This window comes from Pseudophryne corroboree, chromosome 3 (genome assembly GCF_028390025.1).
Source record: "Pseudophryne corroboree isolate aPseCor3 chromosome 3, aPseCor3.hap2, whole genome shotgun sequence".
NCBI lineage: Eukaryota > Metazoa > Chordata > Amphibia > Anura > Myobatrachidae > Pseudophryne > Pseudophryne corroboree.
Window position 1 is genome coordinate 193,792,506 of NC_086446.1, and position 13,792 is coordinate 193,806,297.

Sequence of the window (13,792 nt, forward strand, 5' to 3'; positions counted from 1 at the left end):
TACAGCACAGTACAGGGAGGGAGCACACACTACATACAGCACAGTACAGGGAGGGAGCACACACTACATACAGCACTGTACAGGGAGGGAGCACACACTACATACAGCACAGTACAAGGAGGGGGAGCACACACTACATAAAGCACAGTACAGGGAGGGAGCACACACTACATACAGCACAGTACAGGGAGGGAGCACACACTACATACAGCACAGTACAGGGAGGGAGCACACACTACATACAGCACAGTACAGGGAGGAGGAGCACACACTACATACAGCACAGTACACGGAGGGGGAGCACACACTACATACAGTACAGTACAGGGAGGGGGAGCACACGCTATATACAGCACAGTACAGGGAGGGGGTGCACACATTACATACAGCACAGTACAGGGAGGGAGCACACACTACATACAGCACAGTACAGAGAGGGGGAGCACACGCTATATACAGCACAGTACAGGGAGGGGGAGCACACACTACATACAGCACAGTACAGGGGGGAGCACACACTACATACAGTACAGTACAGGGAGGGAGCACACACTACATGCAGCACAGTACAGGGAGGGAGCACACACTACATATTATGTTGTAGCAGAGCTGTCCATCTGGTTAACACAATTCACCAGCCACATTTTGTCATGACTGTGGATTCGTGAACCAGGTGTGTATGTGAAATCCGTGCGGGTAACTGGAAGACTACAATATGTGTATATTTGGCTGGTCTGTGGGAATCAGTGAGATGAAGTAGTAAGGAGCTATCCCTGACCAGGAGTTGAACCCGGGCCTCGGCAGAGGGAGCTGTATCCTGACCACTGGATCACCAGGGACTAGGTGTTGATAGCAGGATGGTGAATGTATTGGTGAGAACGAACTGGATATACTGTCACAGGAGTAGGTGTTTGTGTACAAAAGGTTACTATGAAATAGGTCCTCTGGAGTATGCAGATCTGGGAGGAGAGCTGAAGACTTTGAACCGGACTGGTTACTGGTGAGTCTGGAACTGGGCTGGTTCCCGGCGAGACTGAGAACTGGGCTGGTTACCAGTGAGACTGAGAATTGGGCTGTGAACCAGGCTGGGTACCAGTATAACTGGAATTCAACTGTAATCCGGGCTGGTACCGGATATAACTGGAAGGCAACTGTATGTAGAACAATGACTGTGGCTGTGACTTTAAGACAAGGCTGAAGAAGAACTGAAGACTGTAGCTGTGACCTTAAGATGAGACTGAAGAATACTGAGGTTGTGTCTTTAAGATGTGACTGAAGAAAGAATACTGAGGCTGTGTCTTTAAGACGTGACTGAAGAATACTGTGGCTGTGTCTTTAAGATGAGGCTGAAGAACTGAAGACTGTGGCTGTGACTTTAAGATGAGGCTGAATAATACTGCGGGTGTGTCTTTAAGACAAGGCTGAAGAAGAACTGAAGACTGTGGCTGTGTCTTTAAGACAAGACTGAAGAATACTGCGGCTGTTTCTTTAAGACAAGACTGAAGAATACTGCGGCTGGGTCTTTAACTTGAGACTGAAGATTACTGGATATAACTGGTAACACAACTGTAATCCAGCCTGGGTAGCAAAAGAGCAGAGTTTTACAGGAACTAAGGTAATAGTGTTACCTCTTAGGGAGCTCAGCTACTAAGCTCACAGTGAGCTGTGTAACACAAGTCTCTTTATTTATACTTCCTGGTCCTTGGTGATTGGTTTACAGAGTCAGGTGATTCAGAGATTCTCAGGCTGGCACAGGATTGGATAGCTCAGGGCATGTCAGTGCTCCAGGTTAGGCTCTGATGTGAAGTGAGGCGAAGCAGTCCGAAAAAACACTGAAGCCTGAATTTCTACAAATGAACAGAGGATGCTGACTTTTAGGCCTAAACTCCAGATTGCTGAACACAGTGAAGAATCAAAATTCTGCACACAGCTGATTGCTTAGAGGAATTCCTACTCAGGTGGCTAATCAAGGAAAGCAAACACAGATTTGCAGTCATCATGCTAAGATGAACAGATGCAAGTTACAGTTGCAGAATATAAGAACTACAATCAGGATCATGACAGTACCCCCCCTCTTCAAGGGTGGACTCTGGACACCCATCTTGAATCATAGAGGAACTTTTAAAATTCATACAGAAGAACTTAGGACCTTCGTTGATACCTCTTCTTCTTCATCCGGATTTGACCAGGGAGAGCGGAATTTCCTGTAAAGAAAAAACTTCCTCATCGGGAACTTGATTAACTGGAGAATCCTGAAAGTAACATGAAGAGGAAAGTTCAGAACATTTGGTAGATACGCAGTTTGGAGATGACAAGGAAGTGCACTGGAGTTTTAAATTCTCTGGCGGAGAACTAGAATTCTTTCTGGAGCATGATTTTTTAGTAGAGTTGTATTCTGAGGGCTTAGGACTAAATTCTTTAATCACTGCATTACTAAAAGTCTGTAAATCATGGAGCACAGGAGTATTTTTCTTGAAAAGCATGTTAGCCTACTCCAAAGCTCTACCACTGAATGCCAGAAACAGATATTGAGTAACGTTGGAAGGAGTTACTGAACACAAAGGATCTGACTCCATCAGAGTGAGAAATCAATCAACTAGAGCGACATATTGTAGTAAATCTCCATCAAATTAAATAGGTGATAAAGCATTGGACGAAAGCTTAGAGGCTATAGCTGAAAACACACTCTCAGAAGCTGGAATGGAATTGGTTTGAGGAATATCAGACTGATGAGAAAATATCCTTTCTGAAGTTGTCTGGCTGAAATCCTCACCTGAGACAGAAATCACTTGAAATCTCCTTCTGGATAGCTAGTAATTCTCACTGAAGCTGCGACACCAGTGTCTGCGACTGAGATAAATGACTGGACTGAGGAAGCAATATCAGTATCCTTCTCAGCAATATTAGCTTGAAGTCCTTTATCCAAATCAGCAGATGAAACAATCGGTTGCTCATAAAAGCTTAGGGACAAAGCTGGGAAAGCTGTACTCGGATTGGTGTCCAGCTCTGTAGCACTAGAATCCTCAACAGTTACTGAGTGAATAATTTTACTTGGAGTGGCTGAAACTACTGGATCCTCTGAAAAAAATTGATGGGACTGGATCACCTCCAGATGAACTTGAAGTAGCTGTAACTGGAGAAGGTTTTAGACCTACGGATGGAACCAGATTAGGTTCTGAAGTTTTGGATTCAGCTGAAACTGAAAGAGACTGACCAGGCAGGACCTGGATTATTGCTAGACCAGCTGGAACTGAGAAAGACTGACCAGGCTGGGCCTGGAGTATTGCTGGACCATCTGGAACTGGGACGAACTGCCCAGGCTGGGCCTGGAGTATTGCTGGACTGGTTGGAACTGGGACAGACTGACCAGGCTGGGCCTGGAGTATTGCTGGACTGGCTAGAACCAGAACGGACTGACCAGGCTGGACCTAGAGTATTGCTGGACTGGATGGAACTGGGACAGACTAAACTGGATATATGGACAGGACCAGATTGAGTCCAGATGAACTTGAGCTGGCAGGAACTGAATCTGAAAGTTCAGGTGGCCCATCCTGGACCTGGAACATGCTGACTGCAAACATGGTATCACTCTCAGAAGGTGGTGAGCAAGAGTTTGTGTCTGTATCTGTGGCTTTAAGAATTCCTTCTGGGAACTTGGCCTTGGATACCTCCCTTGCTGCTGAAACTCCGGAGACCTCGTCTAGAGGTTAACAAGTCAGACACCTTACTAAGGGTTGGCAAATCCAGCATCCCTCCTGGGGTTAACAGATTAGACACTTCTTCTTTAGAAGACTACTCAGGTGTCCCTTCTGGAGTGTGAACTTCAGATACACTTCCTGGAGTCAGTAAATCAAATGCCTCCTCAGAGGCTGCAGGGTCTAACGCCCTTTATGGCACTGAAAGTTTGGATGCCCCTCCATGGACCAAGGAAACTGAAGCACCACCATAGGCTGCAGAAACAGATGCCCCTCCTTGGGCTGCAGAAACAGATGCCCTTCTTTGTGCTGCAGAAATAGACACCCTTCCTTGGGCTGCAGAAACAGATGCCACTCATTGTGATTCAAAAACAGATGCTCCTTCTTGGGCTGCAGAAACAGATGCCCCTTCTTGGGCTGCAGAAACAGATGTCCCTCCTTGGCTGCAGAAACAGACGCCCCTCCTTGGGCTGCAGAAACAGATGCCCCTCTTTGTACTGCAGAAACAGGCACCCCTCCTTGGGCTACAGAAACAGACACCCCTCCTTGGGCTACAGAAACAGATGCCCTTTCTTGGGCTGCAGAAACAGATGCCCCTCCTTGGCTGCAGAAACAGACGCCCCTCCTTGGCCTGCAGAAATAGATGCCCCTCTTTGGGCTGCAGAAACAGATGCCCCTCCTTGGGCTGCAGAAACAGACACCCCTCCTTGGGCTACAGAAACAGATGCCCCTCCTTGGGCTGCAGAAACAGACCCCTGTGACTTTAAGTGGCTTGAACATTCATTTCTGGACACCCACTTTGGGATAGGGTCTTTTAATCACAGGACCCCAATCATAAATTTGAGTCTCTTTTTGAGGAAGTGTCTTGACACCCCCGTCAGCAGTAGCAGGATCAGCTACAAAAGATGACTTGTAGACATGAGCGCTATGATACTGAGATTTGTCAATATTTCCTGGATTGAGATGAATGCTATCCTTAACAAAATGACCATAATTTCCACAGTAAAGACAGAGGTGTAGCTCCCTATGCCGCTGACGTACAGCTTCAGAGAGCTTGGGCGGTGGATAGCTCACATGAACAACTTTTCCTTGCACAGAGTAAAAGACATTAGTAACTGGATGGGACAAAACAGGATAAACAACGTTGGTGGTATTTCTGAGGAGTTCACGCATCACAGAAAGAATACTAGTCAAAAGTTATTGTAACTGTATTAACATCTGGTAGAGAATCTCTGGAGGAATTCCGCTGCAGACACTGTGCCAATTGATGCTGAGTCAACTCCAAACCCTCCAAGCATCCTGCAATATTGCTTAGGAGGTCTCGTGTCAGACAAACACTTTCAGCCGGGTCCATAGGGCCAGTTCCTGCTGTCATGACTGTGGTTTTGTGTACCCAGTGTGTATGTGAAGTCTGTGCAGGTAACTGGAGGACTATGTGTTTATTTGGCTGGTCTATGGGCATCATTGAGATGAAGTAGTAAGAAGCAATCTCTGCCTGGAAGTCGAACCCGGGCCTCGGCAGTTGGAGCCATATCCTGGCCACTGGATCACCAGGGACTTGGTGTTTGTAGCAGGATGGTAAATGTATTGGTGAGAACGAACTGTATATACTGTCATAGGAGTAGGTGTTTGTGTAATCGAGGATACTATGAAATAGGTTCTCTGGAGTATGCGGTTCTAGGAGATTTTGAACCGGACTGGTTACCGGTGAGACTGGAACCGGGCTGGTTACCGGCAAGACTAAGAACTGGACATGGTTACCAGTGAGACTGAGAACCGGGCTTTGAACCGGGCTGGGTACTGATATAACTGTAACGCAACTGTAATCTGGGCTGGTACCGGATATAACTGGAACGCAACTGTAATCCGGGCTGGTACCGGATATAACTGGAAACGCAGCTGTATGTAGAACAATGACTGAGGCTGTGACTTTAACACAAGGCTGAAGAAGAACTGAAGACTGTCGCTGTGACTTTAAGATGAGACTGAAGAATACTGCAGCTGTGTCCTTAAGATGAGACTGAAGAATACTGCTGCAGTAGCTTTAAGACGGGGCTGAAGAAGAACTGAAGACTGTGGCTGTGACTTTAAGATGAGGCTAAAGAATACTGCATCGGTGTCTTTAAGACAAGACTGAAGAATACTGTGGCTGTGTCTTTAAGATGAGACTGAAGAATACTGGATATAACTGGTAATACAACTGTAATCCAGCCTGGGTAGCAAAATAGCAGAGTTTTACAGGAACTAAGCTAATAGTGTTACCTCTTAGGTAGCTCAACTACTAAGTTCACACTAAGCTGTGTGACTCAAGGAACTGGCAGCTTCTGTAACACAAGTCTCTTTACTTATACGTCCTGGTCCTTGGTGATTGGTTACCAGAGTAAAGTGATTCAGAGATTCTCAGGCAGGCACAGGATTGGATAGCTCCAGGTCAGGTGACCAGACCCTGTCATGTCAGTTCTCCAGGTTAGGCTCTAATGTGGAGTGAGCCCTAGCAGGCCGAAAAAACACTGAAGCCTGAATTTCTACAAATGAACAGAGAATGCTGACTTTTAGGCCTAAACTCCAGATTGCTGAACAAAGTGAAGAATTAAAATGCTGCACACAGCTGATTGCTTAGAGGAATTCCTACTCAGTTGGCTAATAAAGGGAAGCAAACACAGATTTGCAGTCATCATGCTGAGCTGAACAGATGTAAGTTACAGAATATGCTGAGGTAAGCCCCAGAATATGAGAAATGCAGTCAGGATCATGACACATTTATCAGCGCACATGCTCCTGCCGGCGGCTACATTCACTGCACTGAACGGAGGAGTGATGTGCGGTCAGGTGAATGACCGCACATTACATCCTCCTCTGCAGTGAATGTAGCCCCCCCCCCCCTGCTGCAAGGACAGCCGCTGCAGATCGGATCTTAATTACCGATCCGCAGCGCTGCAGCCACTATCTGCCGGCATCGCAGTTCAAGCGCCGGTGGCAAGACAAAAGGATATTACAAAGTGAAAGCCTTCGTCTGCGCAGGCTCGAGTGTGGTCACACTGAGTGTCCGCAGGCCCAGCGTAGCCGCCGTGTGAGCTGCAGGGAATGAAGGAGGGTTGGTGGTGGGAGCATAAAAATTCAATCTCGGGAGAGGAGCGGTCAGCACGCTACAGCATTCAGAGTGTGCACTGCACACAGCCCGGCAGCATCATCGTTATCGGAAAAAAAAAAAGTAAGACAGCAGTGATTTTTTTTTAAATCAATTAAAGGCAAATGGAGTATCTATATTATATATATATTTGCTTGCAAACCTTATATATATATATATATATATATATATATATATATAGTCTGTTAGCGGCACTCCTTAGTGTGCAATGTACACAAATTAATGAACGCTGATGCCCTCCATTGGTGACCATGCATCTAAAGCAAGTTCTCTGTAGGCGGCACTCACGGCTCCAAGAAAAGGAAGACAGGACCTGATGAAAATGTTCAACTAGAAACATTGAAATGTTGATACGAGTCAGACAGTGTCCTGTCTACCTTTTCTTGGAGCCATGAGTGCCGCCTACAGAGAACTTGCTATATATATTTTGTTAAGTTATAGGGCCCCCTGTTATAAGTGCCCCGGGCCTCCCAAAGCCTTAATCCAGCTGAGCCACGTGCAGGAGCACTGTACATAATGCTTAGCCCCTCCTACTCCCTGATCAGACTACCAGCCAGCCCATACGCGCACACTGGGGGGGTTTCCGAGTACCTAAAAAAAAACCTGCGCGCAATGTCACTGGCGCATGTCTCAGAACTCCCACCTGCTGGGCCGATCCATGCTGCTACCACGCTGCCCTCGGGCTCCAGTCAGGGGTCGCGGCAGGGGGTAACGACGGGGGTCCGGTTTTAGGGAAGCTGCTGCAGCGCATACAGTAGCTCCTTATAGCGCTGCAGCTGCTGAGTGCACTCTTCTCCTCAGCACGGCTCTGGACACAAGGTGAGGGTGCCTGCTGTGCTTACTCACCTGAGATACTGTACCGTAAGGGCAAATGGAAAGTGCTGCTACAGTATACTGGACATACTCTTACTTCCATGCAACAGTGTATGATGTGTATGAAATGTGTGTGTATATAATTATATATATATATATATATATATATATATACGTAACCACAGACCGGATATATATATATATATAGATATATATTATTTATGTATATAATGCTATGCGCTGGTCCCAAGCTCCTCCTCCACAGTGCTGCAAGTGTGGTGGTATGGGGCAGTACTGTGTACTGGTAAGAAATTCCCAGCCGGTACACAGTACCACCGGGCCGCCATCTTGCAGACACCATGTCGGAGAGAGGAGAGCACAGCATATGCCTCTCCTCTCCTGCCCCTCTCCTGCCTACCCAGTCAACCCGGACTCCGGTGACCTGCGGTCTCCCCTCCTCCTTCGGCGGCGTTGGCATCCTGTATCTCGGATCTGGCGCCAGTTCACGAGCCAATCAGTGCTCGAGGACCGACAGACAATCAGGAGCCGCTGCCGCCGGACCATGAGCTCTGATTGGCTCATGGACCGGCGCCAGTTCGAAGATACAGGACGTTGCCACAGGAGGAGCCCAAACTAAGTGGAAAGGAGAGTTGCGTGCTGCGCTCTCCTCTCCCCGACATTCACAGTACACAGCCAGCCCCAGACAGCCAGCAACAGCAACAATGGTGAGTTGCACTGCTGGGGGCATATCTGGCACTGTGGGGGCATATGTATTTGGTGACGTGGGGGCATATCTCGCACTGTGGGGTCATGTGTATTTGGCAACATGGGGGCATATCTGGCACTGTAGGGGCATGTGTATTTGTCAATGTGGGGGCATATCTGGCAACATGGAAGCATATCTGGCACTATGGGGGCATGTGTATTTGGCACTGTGGGGGCATATCTGGCACAATGACGGCATATCTGGCACCGAGGAGGCATATGTGTATCTAGCACCGAGGGGGCATAGGTGTATCTGGCACTGTGCGCTCATATCCGGCACTGTGGGGGCATATGTGTATCTGGAACTATTGGGGGCATATGTGTATCTGGCACTGCAGTATTGGGGTCATATGTGTATCACAACCCCATTTTCATTGGCCGCGCCACATGTGGCCACACCCATTTTTTGGCGCGTGCACACATTACCACTAAGAATTTTTTTCTACTTACACCACTGCTCCTCCGCCAACTGCAGCACCTCCATCCCTGGACCTCCCAGGCTTTTTTATGTTGTGCCTACTTCTTCTCCTATTCTGGTACCGCCTCCCCTTCCTCCAGGGCCCCACCCCCAGGTCTGAGGACTACTCAGTCCTCACAAGGCACTGAAGGCAGGCCCCACTGTTCTGCAGCATAGGATACAGTATCTGGCCATTTTCCCTGAGATCTCTCTACTGCGCATGCGCAGAACTCCGTGAAAATGGCAGCTGGGCCATTTTCACTGTGTTTTAACAGCGCTGCGGATGCCGACGCTGGACCATTTAAAAATGGATGCAGTGTGTGCGGTGGCGGCCCAATCTGGATTCAGGGGCCCGTGTGCACCGCACACACTGCACCCATTATAGAAACGCCAGTGGCAACACCACAGGTACGTTGAAAGTGGGGGGGAAGGGTAAAATTATATATAATATAAATAATAATAAATATAAGGTTACTAAATATAAGGGGGTTATTAATATTATAATTATGGTTGGGTAGTCATTATAGGGGTGAAAGGGTTAAGATGAAGAGCTATTGCTTTTATTGGACTTAAGATTAAATACTTATTCTGATTGTAGTGAGGGAGGTAATGAGGGAGTTAATATATTAATTCAATTAATTGATTAGTGAGGGCTAATGTTGGTAATGAGATGGGATGTAGTTACTCTCCCGGCTCTCGGGATCCATGCGTTCAGGATCCGAGAATGCTGACAGCACTCACCAAGGCTATTCCCACTCGTGGGTGTCCACGACACACATAGAGAGTGAATAAAACCTGTGGCAAGCGCAGCAAGCCCCTGCGCCCGCAGCATGGCGAGCACAGCAAGCCCACAAGGGGACTCTTTGCGCTCACCCCGCTGCTGGTATTCTGGCAGTTGGGATGCCGCTATCAGTATATTGACAGCCAGCATCCTGTCCGCCGGGATATCATAACCATCCCATAAGGATATATGGATGTAGCCACACTCAGCGTTGACGTATGTGCTATACTGTGACTGCGGGTCTATTTATTAAGCCTTGAATGGAGATAAAGGGGAATATTCAATTTGGCTATTTAATTTGCTCGGCCGGTAACGAGTCTTCTTACACCCGAAAACACACAAGTTCAGTGAAACCTGTGTGTTTTTGGGTGAAATAGCCCCGTTTTCGGATGAAAACAGGGCTGTTATCGGGCATTTTGCTTTGCCTGCCGGAGGCAGGTGAAGCAAAACCCCCTATAAGATGCTGCACGCGTCGGCTTATCGGGGCCAATTAAATAGCCCCTGGTGCCGATACTTATCACCCGGCACCCTCGGGCCAAATTGAATATTCCTGAGTGTCAACGGAAATAAAGTACCAGTCAACCAGATCCTAACTGTCATGCCACAGGCTGTGTTTGAAAAATGACAGTTAAGAGCTGATTGACTGGTACTTTATCTCCGTCCATTTTATCTCCTTCCGAGGCTTAGTAAATAGACCCCTAAGTGCAGTCGGCGATCACATTTCATTAACTATGAGGCATTAACTATGAGAGGGTGAAATTTAGCAATTCAGCAATTTAGGGGCGCCAAAATGAGATTATATGTTGCCCCCCCACCTAAAAACGTTCTGACGCCCCTGACTGCAGCCCATGGAAAACCGCTTTACTGTGCAGTTCTGAGAACTTGCTTACAACATTCCTCTTCCCCTTGATAGCAGGAAGGCCTGCCAATCCCGGGATCGGTGGGATCCTGTTATCTAGGCCAAAAAATGTCATGGATTTAATCCCAGGATTGAAAGCTCCAATCCCGGGGATTGCGGGATTTACCTGATCCCCCTGTCCTGACAGTGCGTACTGCGAAGCGCGACATGATATCAGAGGTCACACTGCACAGTCTGTTGCCAGCTGCCCGCACCACCAGGACTGCACCTCGCCCCCACAGCCTGCGAGCCCTCCCACCCATGATGGTGATTATGATGCCAGCCACCTGGACAGCACCTCGCCACCCACGAGCCCGGCTCCCACCCATGATGGTGTGTATTTCTATGGGCTGGGCAGGTCTTCAACCCAATCCCGGGAATCCTGGGAATACCGGGATTGACAGCCCTAATAGCAGGAAGTTAGTTTAATGGTGATGTTGGGTCAATCTGAATGTACTTCTTAGGGTGTGTACACACGGTGAGATAAATCTGTGAGATTTTGACTATATAGTCAAAATCTTATGAAAAGTTAGTGCATATCTCATGGTGTTAGGCAGCTTGCGATACAGATTCGATCCCGAAGCGGCTCCAGTGTGGTCTAGAGATGAGCGCCTGAAATTTTTCGGGTTTTGTGTTTTGGTTTTGGGTTCGGTTCCGCGGCCGTGTTTTGGGTTCGACCGCGTTTTGGCAAAACCTCACCGAATTTTTTTTGTCGGATTCGGGTGTGTTTTGGATTCGGGTGTTTTTTTCAAAAAACCCTAAAAAACAGCTTAAATCATAGAATTTGGGGGTCATTTTGATCCCATATTATTATTAACCTCAAAAACCATAATTTCCACTCATTTTCAGTCTATTCTGAATACCTCACACCTCACAATATTATTTTTAGTCCTAAAATTTGCACCGAGGTCGCTGGATGACTAAGCTAAGCGACCCTAGTGGCCGACACAAACACCTGGCCCATCTAGGAGTGGCACTGCAGTGTCACGCAGGATGGCCCTTCCAAAAAACCCTCCCCAAACAGCACATGACGCAAAGAAAAATAAAAGAAAAAAGAGGTGCAAGATGGAATTGTCCTTGGGCCCTCCCACCCACCCTTATGTTGTATAAACAGGACATGCACACTTTAACCAACCCATCATTTCAGTGACAGGGTCTGCCACACGACTGTGACTGATATGACGGGTTGGTTTGGACCCCCACCAAAAAAGAAGCAATTAATCTCTCCTTGCACAAACTGGCTCTACAGAGGCAAGATGTCCACCTCATCATCATCCTCCGATATATCACCGTGTACATCCCCCTCCTCACAGATTATCAATTCGTCCCCACTGGAATCCACCATCTCAGCTCCCTGTGTACTTTGTGGAGGCAATTGCTGCTGGTCAATGTCTCCGCGGAGGAATTGATTATAATTCATTTTAATGAACATCATCTTCTCCACATTTTCTGGATGTAACCTCGTACGCCGATTGCTGACAAGGTGAGCGGCGGCACTAAACACTCTTTCGGAGTACACACTTGTGGGAGGGCAACTTAGGTAGAATAAAGCCAGTTTGTGCAAGGGCCTCCAAATTGCCTCTTTTTCCTGCCAGTATAAGTACGGACTGTGTGACGTGCCTACTTGGATGCGGTCACTCATATAATCCTCCACCATTCTTTCAATGTTGAGAGAATCATATGCAGTGACAGTAGACGACATGTCCGTAATCGTTGTCAGGTCCTTCAGTCCGGACCAGATGTCAGCATCAGCAGTCGCTCCAGACTGCCCTGCATCACCGCCAGTGGGTGGGCTCGGAATTCTGAGCCTTTTCCTCGCACCCCCAGTTGCGGGAGAATGTGAAGGAGGAGATGTTGACAGGTCGCGTTCCGCTTGACTTGACAATTTTGTCACCAGCAGGTCTTTGCACCCCAGCAGACTTGTGTCTGCCGGAAAGAGAGATCCAAGGTAGGTTTTAAATCTAGGATCGAGCACGGTGGCCAAAATGTAGTGCTCTGATTTCAACAGATTGACCACCCGTGAATCCTTGTTAAGCGAATTAAGGGCTGCATCCACAAGTCCCACATGCCTAGCGGAATCGCTCCCTTTTAGCTCCTTCTTCAATGCCTCCAGCTTCTTCTGCAAAAGCCTGATGAGGGGAATGACCTGACTCAGGCTGGCAGTGTCTGAACTGACTTCACGTGTGGCAAGTTCAAAGGGCATCAGAACCTTGCACAACGTTGAAATCATTCTCCACTGCACTTGAGACAGGTGCATTCCACCTCCTATATCGTGCTCAATTGTATAGGCTTGAATGGCCTTTTGCTGCTCCTCCAACCTCTGAAGCATATAGAGGGTTGAATTCCACCTCGTTACCACTTCTTGCTTCAGATGATGGCAGGGCAGGTTCAGTAGTTTTTGGTGGTGCTCCAGTCTTCTGTACGTGGTGCCTGTACGCCGAAAGTGTCCCGCAATTCTTCTGGCCACCGACAGCATCTCTTGCACGCCCCTGTCGTTTTTTAAAAAATTCTGCACCACCAAATTCAAGGTATGTGCAAAACATGGGACGTGCTGGAATTTGCCCATATTTAATGCACACACAATATTGCTGGCGTTGTCCGATGCCACAAATCCACAGGAGAGTCCAATTGGGGTAAGCCATTCTGCGATGATCTTCCTCAGTTGCCGTAAGAGGATTTCAGCTGTGTGCGTATTCTGGAAAGCGGTGATACAAAGCGTAGCCTGCCTAGGAAAGAGTTGGCGTTTGCGAGATGCTGCTACTGGTGCCGCCGCTGCTGTTCTTGCGGCGGGAGTCCATACATCTACCCAGTGGGCTGTCACAGTCATATAGTCCTGACCCTGCCCTGCTCCACTTGTCCACATGTCCGTGGTTAAGTGGACATTGGGTACAACTGCATTTTTTAGGACACTGGTGAGTCTTTTTCTGACGTCCGTGTACATTCTCGGTATCGCCTGCCTACAGAAGTGGAACCTAGATGGTATTTGGTAACGGGGGCACACTGCCTCAATAAATTGTCTAGTTCCCTGTGAACTAACGGCGGATACCGGACGCACATCTAACACCAACATAGTTGTCAAGGACTCAGTTATCCGCTTTGCAACAGGATGACTGCTGTGATATTTCATCTTCCTCGCAAAGGACTGTTGGACAGTCAATTGCTTACTGGAAGTAGTACAAGTGGGCTTACGACTTCCCCTCTGGGATGACCATCGACTCCCAGCAGCAACAACAGC